The sequence below is a fragment of the Ammospiza caudacuta genome, chromosome 12 (genome assembly GCF_027887145.1).
Source record: "Ammospiza caudacuta isolate bAmmCau1 chromosome 12, bAmmCau1.pri, whole genome shotgun sequence".
Classification (NCBI taxonomy): Eukaryota; Metazoa; Chordata; class Aves; order Passeriformes; family Passerellidae; genus Ammospiza; species Ammospiza caudacuta.
The window spans coordinates 20,590,100-20,608,874 of record NC_080604.1 but is presented as its reverse complement, the minus strand read 5'-3'; the positions used below and the strand labels follow the sequence as shown (position 1 = coordinate 20,608,874).

General features: G+C 42.8%; 1 protein-coding gene across 1 annotated transcript in view; it reads right to left on the bottom strand.

Annotated features, from left to right (window-relative positions):
• The window catches only part of LOC131562879 (contactin-4), a 229,423-nt gene extending 211,999 nt beyond the window's left edge, over window positions 1–17,424 (bottom strand). Inside the window, exon 1 of the mRNA XM_058812650.1 lies at window positions 17,384–17,424. The gene's annotated coding sequence lies outside the window, so the exon portion shown is untranslated. The remainder of the gene's footprint in view (window positions 1–17,383) is intronic.
• Window positions 17,425–18,775: the final 1,351 nt, after the last annotated feature.

The following is an 18,775-nucleotide window of genomic DNA, read 5'->3' as shown; positions in this document are numbered from 1 at the left end:
TGCCTGTCAGGGGGGTAATTAGTGCTTATTGACACAGATTTTCCTTCCCTGTGAAAATACAGCCCTGAATTCAGAGTTCAGGCTCAGTGTTCTCTCCTCTGTGAACTTTTATGCACCAAAATAAAGAATAAAGGTTCCTCCAAAGATCCTTTGTAGAGTCTTTTGGGAATCCAACCCTATTGCTTGCTAAAACAAAGACCATTAATACCAAAATTCAGGATGAAGATTTGCCTGGGCTGGAATGGTGATAAATAGAGAAGAGAGATTCTGTTTTGAGTTCAAGGAAATAACTTTGAATAAGAAAAATACACATTAAAGCATGCTGGAACAAGGCTGGAAGCACTGATGGGAGTGACAGTCTCTATTTCCACATTTTTATGAAGTATTTCCAGAGAGTGACTCAGATTTTTTGCTAAATAGGCACAAAATTTAAAGTATTTATTGGCTTTTCCCAGCTGTGTCAATAAACTGCTTTGGATGGTTCAGTGTTTGGTCTGTGTGCACACACATACACAAAACATGGATTATTTCCTTTCCTCACTTCCTCACATGCTGGATTACAAACATGCTCTGCTATCCAAGCAAAACTCTAAGTATAGAGAGGGAAAAAAATATAAAAAAATATTATAAGTATAAAATAATATAAAATAGTAAAAATTAATAGAATATACAAAAATAATAAAAATATTAATAATAATTTAAAAATTAAAATAGATAACAGTTTAAAATTAAAATAATGGCATAATTAAAATTATTATAAAATAATATCAAAAATATAAAATACACACATATAAGTATATATAAAAAAAACTACAAACCCATACTGATCCCAAGAAAATTTTGTCCTTTTTGCCTCATTTTTAACAAACCCTCCTGGAAAAATCCTGTCAAATATTAGGTTTTCTCTCCCTGCTCTTCATCCTGAATAATTCAACTTCAACCTTTTCATTTCTGATTCCAGATCTTGGTCTCACCCCGAGCCAGAACTTCCTTGAAATAAACTTTAATGTGCTTTAATAATCTCCCTGCTAATGCTGGTGATTGGCAACGCTCTGGTTTTAACAACTGCTGCAACACTGAGTGTAACCAAAGCTTTTATTTGTAATTACTGCTCTGAGCTGAATTCTGGTACAATCCCATTTATATCCAAATTATTTCTAATGAACGTTGGGCCGCACCAGACTAGAGGGCTACATGTTTAAAAGAAAATGGATTAATATTTTATTTTCAAGCCATTTCAAATGCATTTCTGTAACTAATAAAGAAACAAAAAAAGCCCACATCAAGCCCTTGCTATGATAATTGACTGAAAAGGGGATTTTCTAACTCACGGAGCACTGCATGAAGTTTTTTGCTCATTAGAGCACAAGTGCAGCAGAGATTTATGGACACAAATAGACACAATTTCAGGAAAAGCAGAGAGAGGGATGCACACACACAAATAACATAAAACACAGCAACTTATGGGATGTGCTGAGCCTTTTAAGCACTGGGAGGACAAACATTTCGAGGCACTCATCCCTTCTAAAAGGTATTTAATAGAATGGAAAAGCCTCACGTTTCCCAGAAAGCTTTCATGTACAGCTCATCGTTTTTAGACAAATGCCTTCTGAGCCCTCACTAATACAGTAAGTTATAAAAATTCTTGGCAATGTCCTTCTCATTCCAGAAGCTGCCATTTTTTAATTGACACTTCTGCATTATACAAGTAAAGGACACTGCTTTTTCCTATTTTTTTAATACCTTCATTTCCCTTAAAAGTTATCAGGGAATTACAGACATTTCCAGGCATTAGTCTTAAAAGACATTAGCAAAGAAACATTTCAGACCCTTAATGCCACGAGTTTTAGCAGTTGCTGAGCTTTTCCAAAGCCAAAATAAAACTCAAAATGTCCTATTTTAACTTGCAAACAAAATATTACAGTGAGGCCAGCTGGAAATTTTGCTTCTTTCAGCAAGGCTCCGGCCCATGAACAAACACAGCCCCAGATTATCAGTCAGGGGAAATATCCAGTCCTGGGGAGCCCAGCATTATTCCCAGCAGGTAAAACACATCTCACATGTAAGAATTTTGTTATTCCAGAATTTTCATCATTTCTGTTCAGCACTGAACACTTCCACTTCATTTTAAAACCTTGTAAGACACAGAAACATCCTGGCAGTGCCAAATGTCTTTGTTCCAAGCTAAAATTAAGATTTCTGGGACAGACAATGACCACCATTCCCACACTTTTTATCACAACAATAATTATTTAATTATTATTATTTTTAGAAACATTTCCCCACAGTGCCACAGAGATGTGGGAGTGGGAACCCCAAGGGTCACTCCTACCTTTTCCAGATCTTTAACTTTTTGGTATTTTGAGCTACACACAACCCCCAAATTTTTAGCTTCCCTTCTTTCCTCCATCTGCAGTCCCACTCTCTAATTAGCTCTAATTAAGATTTGCATCATTAGCCTTTGGTCTTGTCCCTGGGTGCTCACCCATCCCTTGGGGCTGACACAGCAGGGAAGGGGAGATTCACTCCAGAAGAACTCCCAGGAAATGTCACAGTCACAAAAATTCCACTGTCAGAAAAAGTTAAGGTTTATTCAAAGCCCTTTTTGAGACAAAAAACTGAGACTGGAGATTCCACAAACTTTTCTTGGCAGCTTCTGGGCCTTTTAAGTGACAGCTTTTCTAAGGCAGTCAAATAAGAAAGTGCTCACTGCAGCCTCCCTCTCTCTGTGCAGCATTTTGCCTCCAGACTGAATTACATATTCTGCAAACTCTACTTTTTTAGAATGGCTTTCAAGAAAAAGGGGTAAATTTTTAGATGATCCAATTAATTTAGTCAGGACATGGCTGTCCTAATTAATCCTGCATGATTCAAAGGCTATTTATGCAGTACAGCTGCAAGCACACAAAAATGTATTTATCCTAAAAAAAAAAAAAACCTTAGAAAATAAAGTTTTCTCTCTTGGTCCAAAGTCCATTTGACCCACTGGAAAAATACCACCAATTTGGAAGGAGGCTTTTAGAGCAATTTGCATTATTTTTAGGAAAGATTATCTTAAAGCCAAGATTCTGAAAGACTCTTCAGAAGTCTAAAGCACCACTTGAGACCAAGTCACAAAAGCTTTCTGCAGACAAAATTCTCATTACAATCAGCAGGGGTTTGCTCTCCTAATGAATATTTGAGTGAACTGATTGGAGTGCTCAGCTTTGGAGGTGGTTGGAGCACAAGATCTTCTTGACTCGATGATTTCCCTGCAATACACAGCACTGATCTCTTGGAAAACAGCAATTGTGGCAGGGCTGAAAAGGCTGGAAATGGGTGAAGTTCTACCCAGAGTAGCTCTCTGAAGTACAAATTGTTCTTACTTCAATGAACCACTCAAAGTTCCCATCAAATAAATGATCCAACTGTTCTAACTCCTTCAAATAATACAAGGCAGGCTGGAATTCTTACCCTCTTGTGCAAATAAACTCGGAGAAAGAGAAATTAAGGAGTTCTTGTCCTCTTAAATCTGCCTTGATTCTCGGCAGGGTAAAGCCGCGAGCCCGGCGACATCCGGAGCGGCGCTAACGGGAGCTGAGTTACCATCTGCAATAACCAGATCCCACAATGGAAACTCTTCACAGCTCCTGCCACTCTCAGTGGATCACAGCCTCCATCCCTGGGTTTTAATGACCAAAGGACAAACTGGATCTGTCCAACAAAAGCGTTTATGTTCCTGCACCACCCACAATCCTCAGCACATAAAGTGGCAGCACCGAACTCAGAGGTTTTATTGGTTCCACAAAGCACTGAACCTGTTTAGGAAGATTTTAGGAGTTTTCAGACACGTGCTCTTCAGCAGTGGGACTTTGTGTCAGTCCATCCACTCCCAGTGTGAAAAATTGGAATCAGACTCCAGAGGTTCCCAACAGGTTCCTTTTAACCTCACACAGACCCTGGGGGATGCTCCGTAGGCATCATCCCCCTCACCCCAATTCCTGCCAAGTGGTTTCAGCCCTGCACTCTGGAATTGGCCACCTCTCAACACAAACTGCCAGAGAAACTTCTCCATGTGATACTCCAAGTGGCACAGGGAGGTTTGAGTCCTTCCCAGCCCACCCTTGTACACACTGGAGTTCCACGATCAGCCAGTTTTGCCACCAAAGCCAATACAAAATCCTTCTGTCTCCTCTCCCCCGCTTCATTCTTCATCCCCATATTTCAATTTATATCCTGTTCTCCTGCAGCAGTTTTTGTTGGGCTGTTTCATCAAGTGGATCATTAAAAACAACATTTCTCTGATTACATTTATTTAGTTTTACTTATTTAAATAGGTTGCTTCTCCATAAAGGTCACTTACTCTTATTTCTCCTTTTTTCCCCCAAGAAACAGAAAATATTTTAGTACATTCTTCTATTTAAACAAGCACAGTAGATATTAATTAATGTATTTAGTCTCTGGAAAGCTTCTAAGTTCTGTCTAGCAGAAAGTGGCCATGAAATTTTCTAGTTTTTTCCCTGTAATTAGGCATAATAATTAGCAAAAAATGCCCTTGTTAACATCCCTAATTATATGCAACTAGTGCATCAATAGCTCCTAGAAGGAAGCTGGTTACCTTTTCCCATCTCCTGTGGGCACAGCAAACCAGGATCCTGCGCTGAGCAAGGATGGGCTGCGGAGCCACAAATCAAACAGCAAAAACTCCTCAGTCTAGAGCAGCCCCAACATCAAAACCACTCCTTGGAAAAGTCGTAAAACAGCTCCCAGCCAGGCAAAAAAAAGTTCAATAAACCCTCCACATCAAAAGCAGCACCAGGTTCTCTCCCAGCACCCAAGTTTTGCCATTTGTTCTTTTGGACTCGTTAATCAGCTCCAGCCGCGGGTTCTGCCTCAGCTCTGACGGATTCAACGCAGGCACCTCTTACATTTTTACATTTTCAGTGCGTCCTGCCCTATCACCAAGCTGCTCAGGTTAGCTCTGCTGGGAGGCTGGCTCCTTCCAGGAATAGAAATTAATTAATCAGTGTATTTTCCGCCCCCGTGCCAGGAAAAACATCCCTGATTAAAACGCCGCGCTCGAGTTTTCGCAATCACGGCCGACACCGCTATTGATTAAATGGAAGCCTTGTGAGCACTTACTCATTTTAGAGGTGGATTTATTTCATTCTTCTCAAGCTGCTTTGTTTTAATTAAAGGGTGTATTCTAGACATGCTATTATTATATATTGAGAACACCTCTGTAAGCCTGAACTCTCTTTGTGGGAAAAAATAAGAGTGCTCATGGATGATCCAAATCCATCTACAACTCTGCTTCCAGACAGAAAAAAATGCTTCAAACACGAGCAGTTGGAGCACCCCAAATAAATCCCACCCAAACTGCAAAGCTGGCAGTCTTGGCATCTTATTTGGCTGATACCACTTAAATGGAAATAAAGAAAGGAACAATCTTTTGGTCCCGGCCTCCATCAGCAGTCATCCTCACACACTTGGTACACTCAAATTCCATGTTATCTTATGGAATATTCCTTCAATATTCCACAGGATAGGACATCACACTTGCCCCTGGCACCTTGTCACATCTCACTGCTTTCTTTTGTGTCTTTATGGAGACAAATGTTCACCAATTTCTTTTGAAAACACCAGATATTAATCCTCACACATTCCATTATAAGGAAATGATGCTAAATTAGCCCAATAATTACAAATTGTGAATTATCTGGTCAGATCTGATAGATGAGAGCTTGAAGCACTCTTGACCTTAAGTACTTCATACATTTCTCAGCATTTTACTTGCAGTGCAATTGCATGGAATCCTCTGGGAAGAAGATTCTGATAAATGCACATTCTTCGGTTATTTTGCCATTTTTTAACTTACCAAAACCACACAACTCTTCTCAAGATGTCTAGAACACTTTCAAACCTCTGTGTGCATAAATTAGTGGTGCTGCATAAGGCAGCCTTTAATTTATGCACTCACTATGGACCCAATTAGTTCCCCTGTACCAGAATGCCAAACACATTTCCTTAATAAAGCAGAACAGATCACATCTAATATTTATATAGAAGGCCAAGCTTTGACTGTTGTGTCACCAACTCCAGACTTTGAGAAAGGGATTCTGAATCTGCAGGGACACATTTCACCATCCCAGGCTGCTCCAAGCCCTGTCCAGCCTGGCTTTGGACACTTCCAGGGATGCAGGGGCAGCCACAGCTGCTCTGGGCACCCTGTGCCAGGGCCTGCCCACCCTCACAGGGCAGAATTCCTTCCCAAAATCCAATTTAAATCTCTCCCATATGAGGCTCTGTGATCTCACCCTCCTCCTGCCCAGAGCAGCTCCTTCCCCTCTGGGGGCAGGAGGTGATAACCTGCTATCAGACAGCTGTCAGGGACTCCATATCTTGATTATTCTCCTGTTAATATTTTGCTCTCTCCCAGCCCAGCTGGTTTGGTTAGGGCTGAGCCATGCCTGAGTGCTCACAAGCTGCAGCTCCACCAAGGGAGCTGAGAGTGATGTGGTGAACTGAGAGAAAACAGCCCAAAACTGCTGATGACGTTTGAGCTGTGCATGTTTCTCACTCATGTTGGGAAGCGGAAACCCTGCCAGACATCTGTGTGCTGTGGTGGTTCTGTTTCAAGCCCACTCTCTGCATTTATAACCTACTTGAGGCATCTCCCATGTGTTTATTTGGTCAAGTTTTGGCTGCCCCAGATGCCAAGAGCGTCACAGAAAGCACCAGGGACCGCATCAAGGTGGTCAAATCCTGGGAAGGTTTAACTGCGATGAGGTTTGCACAGTTAAATCTCAACCAAAATATTGACTTAAAGCAGGGCTGTGTGGATAGCCAAGATCAGTGTAAAGCAGGCTGTGAAGTGGACCATAAACTGATAAAGAAATCAAGTGAAATGGGGAACTGCTTGCCTGCATCCTCTGTGAGGAGAGTAATTTCAGATACTGCTGTCCCACAGGAAATGTGCTTACAGGGGCTCTGAGCAAAGCCATGGCTGATGCACAGTGCCAGGATGAAGTGCACTAAGTCACTTCAGATGACAAGCAAACCATTTTTCACCTTTCAGACATTTATTTCAAGCAGATTAATCAAAATGAGCCATTTTGATTTTCATGGGTACCTAAATTAGCTCAACTCTTTTATCAAACAAACTCTACTCAAGACTCTGATAAATAAAATTCATATAAACATTTTACAGCAGAATAACAAAAAAAAAAAAATCACACTATTTTTATAGCTCTAACGAGAATCTTATACCAGCAGAAATTATGTAAAATGATACACCTGCAATTGAGTTGCTCCAGTGAGTGCTCACATTTTGCATCCCCAAAATCCCTTCCAGCCCCAAGTAACACAAAACCCTGGATAAAAACCATGCATATTTTTGCTCAGGTATGTTTAGGTTTAAGTGAACAACTCTGCAATGAAGTTTGGCATTCTTTAAGCAGAGGGCAGTATTACATCAGGAAATGGCTATTAAAGTTACCTGCTCCACAGCATGGGAGATTAGAGCACTGCCATTGAGCAGACATATTCCAGGTAACTGATTTTATGGATATATAAAGTTTCTGAAACTACAGCTATATTCAATTACGACAGAAAATTATGGACAGGAGAGCACTGCAGCCTCCTCCTACACTTTGCTAAGAGTACAAAACCTTCTTGTCAAGGCATTGTTTTACTTTGACCAAGTCCCTTTAATCCCAGAGGGTTTACCCTTCTCTCCTCAAATTAGCAGCTCATGAAATATAAACGTACCAGCAACTCTGCCCATCCATCCCTTAAACCCACACGTTCTGCCATCCCTCCTGGACCTGGCTCTGCAATTCTCTAACAGGAGTAACTCCTCTGAGCATCCTTTGGTGCTCTGCTCCTTTTGGCTCCTGCCATCCCCAGCCCTGCTGCTGCCTCCCCTCGTAATGGCAAAGTGGGAGCTGCAAACCCAGCCAGGAGGGAAAATCCTCTTCAGCCTCAGAACTTTCCCTCCTGCTTTGACATTTGTGTAACATTCAGAGGCCTCTTGCTCACACAGAGATGTTCCTCATCTCCAGCCAAGCACTTCAGATGGGAAGAATTATCTATTCCTCACTGACATCTTCCACTAAATGGAACATTTAATTAATTTGGTCCTAGGCCAGTCTGATCTCTTCTGCTCGCACGGAGACGAGCACGACTTGCAACTCTCTGGCACAGCTTCTTCTCCTCCTCCTCCCCCTCAAAAGGAACTTTAGTTGTTTACAGAATAGATACAAGAAAAGCCAAGCTGGTACAGTGACACATCATTAGTTAAAAATACACCACAGCATAAAGAGCTTTAGTGCCGAGAGCGCGTCGGAATGCGGAATTACACAAAAATGGCTTAGGAAGGAAAATGAAAGTCATCTGGAAAGTGGTGATTTTTCCTGCTACAGGCTGCAACAGAACAAAAAAGACTGCAAGAACTTTGTGTTATTGCAGAAAGCCAACTTTAGTGCAATTAGCCAAGTTGGAAAAACGGTATAAAGGGTTGTAAAAATACTTGGAATGTATTAGCGTCTCTAAAATGCAGATGGTAAACAGAGGGTGTGAGGAGAGGAGGGAGGAAGGTCTCAAAACCCAACCCAAAGTGCAGGACCCTGGCCAGAGGAACCATAATCAGCAGAGACAATTGTGATTTGCAGCAAGTTGCAGGAAGCTCTGAAGACAGAGAGGTGGAAATGCAGCAGAGATGAGAGAGCTCCAGGGCAGATTCCTGAGCAAAGCCCAGAGCCAGTGAGCCCCACGATGAGCTGGGACTGCAGAGCACAGCACAGGGAGCCAGGCTGAGCTCAAAACCACAGCAAAGCCCAGAGCTGGGAGCCCTCTGTGAGAGACAGAGCTCAGCTCCTGCCTGAGGCTGGTGGTGATGCTGCCTCATGGCCCCAAGCTGCTCAGAGAGAGCCCAGGTTCACAACTCTGAACACAAATATGGGCAGAGACCCTCTGAAATAAACCACTTACACTTTGGTTTGAAATGGAGCTCAGACTAAAATAATTAATTGAAAACCAGCAGGTGAAATGTCATCAGGTACCAGCATCTGCACAACACCTGCAGAAAGGTTTGGGTTGGAAGGGACCTTAAATCCCATCCAGCGCCAGCCCTGCCATGGGCAGGGACTCCTTCCACTGCTCCAACCTGGCCCTGGGCACTCCCAGGGATCCAGGAGCAGCCACATTTCCTCTGTGCCAGGGCCTCACCATCCTCACAGAGAATTTCTCCCTAATTGACCAATCTTCCACCACTGACATCACAGTGAGCAGCCCCAAGCACACCCAAGGCATTGGGAATGCTGGAAAGCTGAAGATCAGACAGTTTAAAATCTTGATGCATAAAAATAAATTATGAGCAGAACATTGCTGTAGCTGTGCCAAAAGCAATTACCAATATGAGACTGTCAATAGTGGGGGCTCGAGTTCCAGGGCGTAACACAGCACAGCCCACTGCAGCTTCAGGGCTGCAAAAGAAGTCACCAAGAAAAAGTGAAAGAGATGCTCTAGTGACATTTTAAAGGGAGGAAAAACAGAGGTAGCTCTAATCATCATCCTCTGATGAGGTGTTTTAATTCTAGGATAACAGACTGTGGCAAAACCTAAATAAAAACAAAGAGAATCAGGACACATCTGTTCAGCATGAAACATTATTTTTCCTCCGTCTGCTTCCTATGGAAGAAAAAAGACTTCAAGGACTGAGGATAAGATCTCCTCTATCAAAGCAGGTGATACAGTAGAGTTGTGATAATTCTTGTGGAATGAGAGGAACGAAGATTAAGAGGAAAATGAGGAAATAAGAGATCTTTGAACTGCTTTGAAGTAGGGCACCAAAAAGCTGCTCCAAATTCCCATTAACTTCAGCAGTGCATAAAATGCAGTTTACTGCCTGCATGGCTCCATGTTCTGGAAATTCCAACAGTGGGCAGCTAAACCCTGGAAATACATGAATTATTCGGGAAAGCAGCACAGTTCTGCACACCCAGAGCTGGCAGTGAGTCAGCAGCACAAAGGGAAGCACAGATCTCACAGGAACAGGCACACAGGGAAGAGCTGATGGCCAGGAGGTTTTGGTGTGAGGAGGGATGAAAATAGTGGCTGTGAGACTGACGTGATAACTCCTAAAGGATTTACAAGTGGTGAGGGAGCTGAAGTGGTGGGAAAAGAGCAGAAGGAATTACAGACTGGAGACACAAAGTGAGTCAGGTTCCAGCTCCTTCTTTGTGCCACATGGTGTATTGAGGACAGCTGCCACTCAATAAAGCCTAAAATAACTTTTTACTAGAAAACTTTGAGCAGGGCAGTTGCACTACTTCACCTCCACAGATCCATTCCAAATTCAATATAAACCACCAGAATTTGCAACATGGTACAGGCAGATCAATCATTTAAAAAGAGCATTAAGAGAAATCAAAATATGTATTTGCAAGTAAGGAGATTAAGATGTTGTTCTTGAAATGGTATAAACAGGAACAGTGACAAATTTGAATGAATCAAACAAACCAAAACCATCTTGTTTTCCTTCTCAATAAAGACAACTGTGAAACTTAAGACAACTTGAGAAACTAAGATCCAAATTCAAAGAAAAGTTCAAAACTGACCCTAAGGAATATTTCTTTCTCCTCCCTTCTGTTGGCAGATGAATCCTTTGAAACAAGGAATCCATTTGCCAAATACTTCTAGGGGATCAAGAGATGCAAGTTTTCACCAACATAAAGACAGAGAAAGCAGGGAAACATTTCTTGAGTGATGCACACTCCAACACCTTTATGCACAATCACATCTATAATATTTTTATTATAACTAAAAGGGTGACAAAATCAGTTCTAGCAAAGATTAGACTGAATATTTTAATCCACAAAGATTAATCTGAATTATAGATTTCCTGAAGAACCTTGGTTTCTGTTTGAGTGTTTTATTTTGAGGTATTAAATATTTTAAAAATGAGGAGTAAAATCAAAGTGTGCCACAGTGAGCCATGAGGGGCTGGCAGCACCAGGTGTTTCATCCAGACTTTGCTTTGGTTTGGAGTTTCCTAATTTTTAGCCCCATTTCTCAGTATCACAGAACCCCAGACTGGTTTGGGAGGGACCTTAAAGCTCATCCAGTTCCATCCCTGGCACCTTCCACTATTTCAGATTGCTCCAAGCCCTGTCCAGCCTGGCCTGGAATCTGAGCAAAGACTTCAAACCTGGCAGCAATAATTCCACAATTCCAGCACTAAACCAAACCTTTGTGTTTGCCAATTTAACTTTTTTTTCTTTGCCTTATGAGGCTGTGGGTTAAAAGGGGCACGGGAGATGCACATTCAGTACACCTCATTTCCATCTGTAAAGTAAATGTTTAATATGCCAGGAGTCGGAAATTAATTTCCTAAATGTTAATTGATGCTATTTCAAATCGCTGAGGGCACATAGAAGGCATTTCAAATGATTAACACAAGATTTGATGGCAAAGGAGCCATTCCAGTAATGGGCAGAGCCACAGCCATCCCTCCTGTCCCACCTGCAGCAAGAAACACTCACTGAAAACCCAGTGAAATGGGGGAATTTCATCTGGCTAAAACCCAACCATCTCCAGCCTGATTCTGTGTCCTTCACCTGGGGACAGAGCAGCTTTTAGGGCCGTTTTGGGGTTTTTTTTGGATTTTTTTGGATTTGCACTGCGGACATCACTGATGACACAAGTAGAGGCTTGTGATGCTGTTCACGGGGGTTCTTGGATTGGGGAAGAGATGTAGATCTGACTCCATGTTTCAGAAAGCTGATTAATTATTTTGTGATATGTATTACATTCAAACTATACTAAAAGAATAGAAGAAAAGGTTCTCATCAGAAGGCTGGCTAAGCTAAGAATAGAAAAAATGATAAAGGCTTCTGTCTCAGAGTCCAAGCCAGCTGACTGTGATTGGCCATTAATTAGAAACAACCACACGAGACCAATCCCAGATGCACCTGTTGCATTCCACAGCAGCAGATAACCATTGTTTGCATTTTGTTCCTGAGGCCTCTCAGCTTCTCAGGAGAAAAAAATCCTAAGGAAAGGAGTTTTCATAAAAGTTGTCTGCGACAGAGGCTGTTCAAGCCACTCAGCCCTTCACAAGCACATCCTTAAATAACCAAAATTATTAAATAATCAAAATAATTGAAAGAAGATACCACCATAACCCCCCAAGCTGATCTGCAGCCCCACAGCCCGAGCAGCATCCCCACAGGGTGCAGGACAAACTCCAGCTCTGGCCTGGGATAATCACGGAGAAGCGTCAGGGGCTGAGGAGTGAGCAGCAATCCAGGTGTGCTGGGGGCACACATCGCTCTGGGAGGAGATGGGGCTCTCCTGCTGCAGCACTGCCTCTCCAGCATTTGTCAGCAGCTCTACACTCACTCAAGCAGCCCCGGAGGCACAGCCGCCACCAGCTCGGGGATGACTGATGCTGCATCTCCAGCAGCAAATCCCACTGTGATTTTAATTGAATTCCAGCAGCCATTTTATTTTTTTTCCCCCCCACACAGCCCCTCCACTCTCTATTTCCTCCTTGCTCCCAGTGACTCAGCAGTTTATTCCTCACTACGCTAATCCCTCCATGAGACAGCTTCTCATCCCTTTCAAGCAGTGCTCATGACAGCAGTTGCCCATATCACTGGTGTTTGGGGGTCTTTTTTCCCCTATTAAATAGGAATTTATCTCAGACACGCTTTGGCTTTCAGGCTCCACCACTTTTCCAGCCATGAGGAGCATCATGAGTCCTCACACTGTGCTCATCCAATCTCAGCTGAGCTATGACAGCCTTGCAGGAATTAAAAAAAGAGACAGAAAAATGGAAATCTGGAGCCCAGAGGATCACAAACAAGCAGTGACACCTGGAACCTAAACCAGCTGTGAAGTGTTCTTCAGAATACCTGGGAAATACCTGTTTGCCATTTACAGGGGACTCCACTGACCTGCCAGCTGCCTGTTTGAGTGACTCACCTAACAGGGGCAGAAATTCAGTTAATAGGGAAAATAAATAGGGAAAACAAACCTAAAAGGTGCAGAAATTCAGTTAATAGGAGAAAAAATAAAAAATAAGGAAAACAAACTGGCAGGAGCCAGCTGTGCCAGAACTCCCAGCAACTCCTATCATTCAATAACACCTTGGAATCCAGGCTGACCCATCCTGACCCAGCTGTTTAGGCAGAGGCTCAAAACTCAGCCCAGTGACTCTTTGTTGTAGTAATGAGCAGTTTAAAACCACCATAATTGCTTCTGACCATAATCATCCAACAGCCATGAGCTGTTTATCTGAGAAAAATTAATCCTCAAAGGGTGACCCTCATGTCCACAACGTGTTCTCAGCCACGGAGTGATTGATAAGTTATTCCAAGCCAGTCCACAGAACCACTGGTAGTGGCATTTTATCATCAAAGCTCCTTTGCCCTTAATCAAAGGCTAATTCAACATGAAATCCTTAAATATGGGCTGCACCACAAGATAAAGTTAGCAACCTTGAAAAGGCTGGGAAATGGCAATTTGCACACACAAACACAAGATTGAGAGCTCCCATCATAACCTGCCTCATCAATCACCAGCTGCAGTGGCTTTAGCAGGACTATTTCCAGAGTATATTAAACTTCACCACATCTTAACCTTCTTGTAAGGCCACAATAATCTCTTTTATAATATCAAACAAGTGCAGAAGGGCAGGCTCGCTTTGTGCCAAAGTATGCCTTGTGTCAGATTTCAGATTTAACAGCCTTGTTGCCTTCCCAGACGTTCCTTGGTGTCATTTCAGCCCCATATTCCCACTCAGGGAGCACAGGCAACACTTCTCACACGTATTCTGAAAGGAAATGCTCTGAAATGCTGGAATGAGGCACATCCCTTGAGCTATCACCTGGTAATTACCTGTGCTTCCAAAATCTCTTTGCAAGGAAAAGATCTGGTCAGGCACTTAACTGAACTCAAATTTATCCTAAGTTTTGTCCAAGTATTTATCATGATGTTAGGGTAAAAAGTCAAGTCATGAGGACTCCATCCTAAGTATTACTCAAGTTAAATAAAAAAAAAAAAACCAAAACAAATACTCCAAATCTCAAGCAAAATGCAGACTCTGCAATAACAAATTACCATCAGGCTTGTATCAAAAAGCTGCCATTTCACTCCACTGCAAAGTCAGGATTCTCTCTCCCAGCCCATCCTCTAAAAACACAAATTACCCTAAAATTTTGATGATTTAGTTTCATCAAATTACTTCAGAACAACTGACTCTGCTTTAATTTTTGGGGTTTTTTGGGTGGCGCGAGGAACCCAAGTGATAAGGGCAGAAGGAAGCAGCCAAGGAAAGGGATGGCAGAGAGGCACAGAAGGTGAAGAGCAGGAGAAGGGAATCAGGCTGGAAGCAGGAGATAATGAGGAGGAAAAGAAAGGACACAGCAGATTTTCAGGGGATTAGGAAGAGTAGGAGGATGTGGTGGCAGACACATCTGACAGTGAGGAGCCAGGGAAGGACAATTCAGGATCCTGGGAAGCAGAAGGATGCCTGGAGATCACAAACAACCCTGGTCTTTGAAGGAGGGATCTAAAATTTGCATGTTGGAGGCAGTTCAGTGTCCATCCAAGCAATCCTCTCCCACACTGACCTCCAGCCCTTCCAGCTGAGCCAAGAGCTGCCAGACACAAAATCACACAAACAGTCACACACCAGGCAAATGGGAAGCTGCCCATGGACAAAACCAGTCCCAATCTTGTCAAACCATGCCCAAAACCCAGACTCTGCCCACCAGAATATCCTTTTTCAGAGCATTCAGTTTTAGGCCATTTCTCCAGCACAACTGTGCATTGTCTGCTGGTAATAATTCTAATTAAATTTACACTCTGAGCCTGGTTGTGGGATACAAAGCCCAGATGCTGCAAACTGTAAGAGGACTGCTGGCCTGTCACGGTTTTAATTAGCTTGACAGGTAATCAAGTAGAATTTTGTAATTATACCACTGCAAAGCACAAATGTTTCCTTTCAAGTCCCTTCTCCTGGAGCCACTTTGGTCAAGCACAGGCAGTTTTGAGCCACAAGACCAGAAGGAAAACTCGAACTTGGCTTCTTCAGGGCCTGGCTTTGACTCAGCAAGGCTCATGTGCTGCTGAGGAGCGTGGGAGAGAAACTCCTTCCCTCCCCCAGAGATGAAATATGTATAAAAGCCGAACCTGCAGTCCCCAAATGTGGCATTTTGTCAAGTACAGCAGAGTGTGTGACCACTTTTCCCTAAACACCACACTGTGCTTGTTCCTTGAGGGCACAGCCCTGGATCCCAAGGCCGCTGGGGCAGGGGCAGGCCTTGGGCACACAGAATTCACTTTTTGGGGTATCTCAGCAGCTTGGGTGACATTGCTGTTCCCACTCCCCACACAAGAACCAAATTCTGCCTTGTGGGGCCATTCCCAGACCCAAACACCCCACAGGGCACTGCTGACTTTCTAATGGCTCACATTCACCAAGGGCTTCCCCACATCAGCTTTTATTTCAAACACCCCTTCACTCCCAGTGCCACTGATGCCTTTTGGGCTACCTAAAAACAGAGGCCAGACAGAATTAAGGGAATAAAAAGCTGTTCTATTTATTGAAGGGCCAAATTTTGGGCAGACACCCAAAAATGGATGACGGGTCAGGGTTTGCACACTTTTATAAGTTTGGTCCATTTGCACATTGGGGTTAATCTGCCAATTCCAGCTGCAGGTAATGAAGTCATTGACCCCAAGTTTGCTCCCCCAACTCCCTTTTGTTCCCATCTCTGGGCCTGAGGCAGTGAGGTGCCCTTGATTGCCAGGCCTGCAGAGGAATTGTTGTGTCTGCCCCAAATGGGAAAGCAGCAGCACACACTGAGTGTGGGGTTTGGAGTTACACACTAAAGAACCACAGGGTTACAGATATATGAAAATAGAAAAGCTGAAATCCTGAGGCATCCCCAGAATGGAAGCACTGAACCCAAATTCCAGTCACATCCTCACTAATGAGGAGTGTTTACCCAAGAGTTGAAGGCTCTGTAAACAGAAAGCAATTTCCATCCTCCTGGCTGGGCTGGTGTCAGCATTTGCAAACCATTACCAGCGTGCCCAGAACTGTCTGCTCCAGTCCTCCACACTCCCTATCAAACTGGCATTTAAGGATTTGGAATGCAGAACACAAGGCTGCAGCCTAAAAATAATATCCTGAGATTTGATCCTGCACTTCTTATTCAGGCTCAATTAATCAAGGTTGCCTAACTCTTCAGAAGTACTTTTCATCAGCAGATTGAAAACACTTCCCACATGAAATGTGGATCAGCGTCTCCTTTTTACTGTGGGGAACCTGAAAATGAGATTTCACCTGGGAAGGAGCTCTGAGGCTAATTTAGGAGTACTGTCCAAAGGGATGAGGAGTCCATTATTCAAAGTTATCTTTTATATTAAGAAATAAGCTTTTCCTTTCAGACCACTAGAAAGACTAGAAAGTGATCTATCACAGGATTTATCATGCTGTCTCTGAAAACCTCACACCAAGAGAGCCCATTCCAAAAGAGCCAGGCTGAATGAGAGTATTTACTTGATCTCCATCTTCAGTTTTCACTGTGAACACCCCCCAGGATTAAGGAGAAACTCCCAAGAATTAAGAAATTAAATATTTTTGTCAGAAACCATCTGCAGTCTCTCCGAACAGACACAGTAATAACATCTAAAACTAAGACAACATTCATTTTTCAAATAACTGTAAGCTCTGAAAACATCTTGTTCTCCTTTGGAAACAACATCATTCAGAGTTAAAAGCATGTTGGAAAAAACCCCCTCCAGATAATTTCAGGGTCTGTAGAACAAAACTCACCTCTCCACTAACAAGATTGATTCCCTTTGACATTCAAACTGAGAGGCCATTAAGAAAATTTCAGTTTCAGAAACACCACAGGTTTTTTTGACTAATTCAATTGCAGAGTCAATCATTCAATGATTAATTAAACACCAATTTTGAAAATCTCTTGACAAGAACAATAGGAGCCTAACCAGAGAAAAAACCCTCTGAAACATTATTGATAACAAGATATCAATATCCCTTTGAGAAAGAGTCACTCTACAGCTTCCATACATCCTGTTAAATATATATAATTTATAATTTACCATTTACAATAATAGTTGAAAGCAAATTGTTCCACAAACCTTCCAATGTAGAATTACATAAATGCAACATATACACTTAAACGCAGATCTATAAATTCTTTTAGAAAGGGAAATCAAAACGCCCTGCAAGGACACAGAGAGACTCCAGGACAAATTCTTTAAAACACATACAACACAAAGGAGATTCTGACATTCAATGCAATGATGTTAAGAATAAAGAGAAATTAACACCAAAACATCAGAATTAGGATTAAACAATTCTTACCTTCTCCAGTGCATGATATGTAGCCTTCAGTCAGATTTCCAATACCTGAAAGAAGAAAATCAAATGGAATGTTGCTTATGCTGATATTTTAAGACACTAAATTAATTCTTGCTATTGTCAATTTGTTTTGCAGGCAGAGAGGCTGTCTTGGATGACTTTTATTTATTTGCTGTTTTCAAAGTGCCACGAGACAACAGCAGGAACCTGCTCAGGTCCTTTTGCACTGCTTGATTCCACTGCTCCCCTCAATCCATGAGGTTTCTTCTCCAAAACCCCCAGGCCCTGCCCTAGGGTTCAACCTGTCCATGTGCGACTCAAACCTTCATTTTTCCACCTCTGACTTCACTAAAGGCTGAAACTCTTCCACTGATAACTCAGCTGACAACAAACCACCCTAAATCCCACAGAAAGAGGCTGAAGCAGAGCCATTTCCCATTAGATCATCCAAAACACATGCTAATAAAATTTGAAAAATATAAGAAAAAAACCAGGAAACTTATCCAACACATGATTTAAACCTAAGGCTTCACATGTTTGGTAGTTAGGTATGGGTCACACAGAGAACAGATGGCAAATGGAGATGGTGTTTATGAAACTAGAATTCAGTGGGCACCAGAAATGCAGCAGAAATCATATATTGTAAGGAAATATGAGCTTTTTTTTACACTATCAACACATCCCAGATAGGAGAGGCAGAAAAAGAAGTTTGACATTTTGCCTGAAGATAAGCACCCATTTCCTGGGTTGTAGCTTAAATTCCAATTTGATATGAGGAAGTCTCAGCCAGAGGAGAGCCCTGCTCCTGTAATGGGGTTGCTACTGAAGTCCCTGAGAATTAAATATTGAGAAGAAATTCCTCCCTGTGAGGGTGGGCAGGGGCTGGGATGGAATTCCCAGAGCAGCTGGGGCTGCCCCTGGATCCCTGGAGGTGTCCCAGGCCAGGTTGGACACTGGGGCTTGAAGCCCCTGGTGTCCCTGCCATGGCAGGGGTGGCACTGCATGGGATTTAAAATCCCTTCCAACCCAAACCTGTCTGGGACTTTATGGATCTAAAAGCTGCTACACCGCATTCTGTACTGGGGAATTGTACCCCTGGCAGCCTAAAGGGATATTTTGCCTTCATTCACCGTGGATGCACCACTCCCACCCACCAGCAGCTTTCAGCAAGGACCTGGCTGACACCTCCCAGCCAGAGAGCTCCACTCATGGCCCAGCAGCTGGCACAGCTCAATTTTCCATCTGGATTATTGGAATTCAGGACATCCCTGTGGCTGTCCTGGAGTGCCAGGGGGCTCAGAGACCCCAGCACACAGCCCAAGACACCTGTGACTATGACCCATGGAAAAAAATTACCAACCTTCTATCAGGATCTGCAAGCCACGAAAGTAGAAT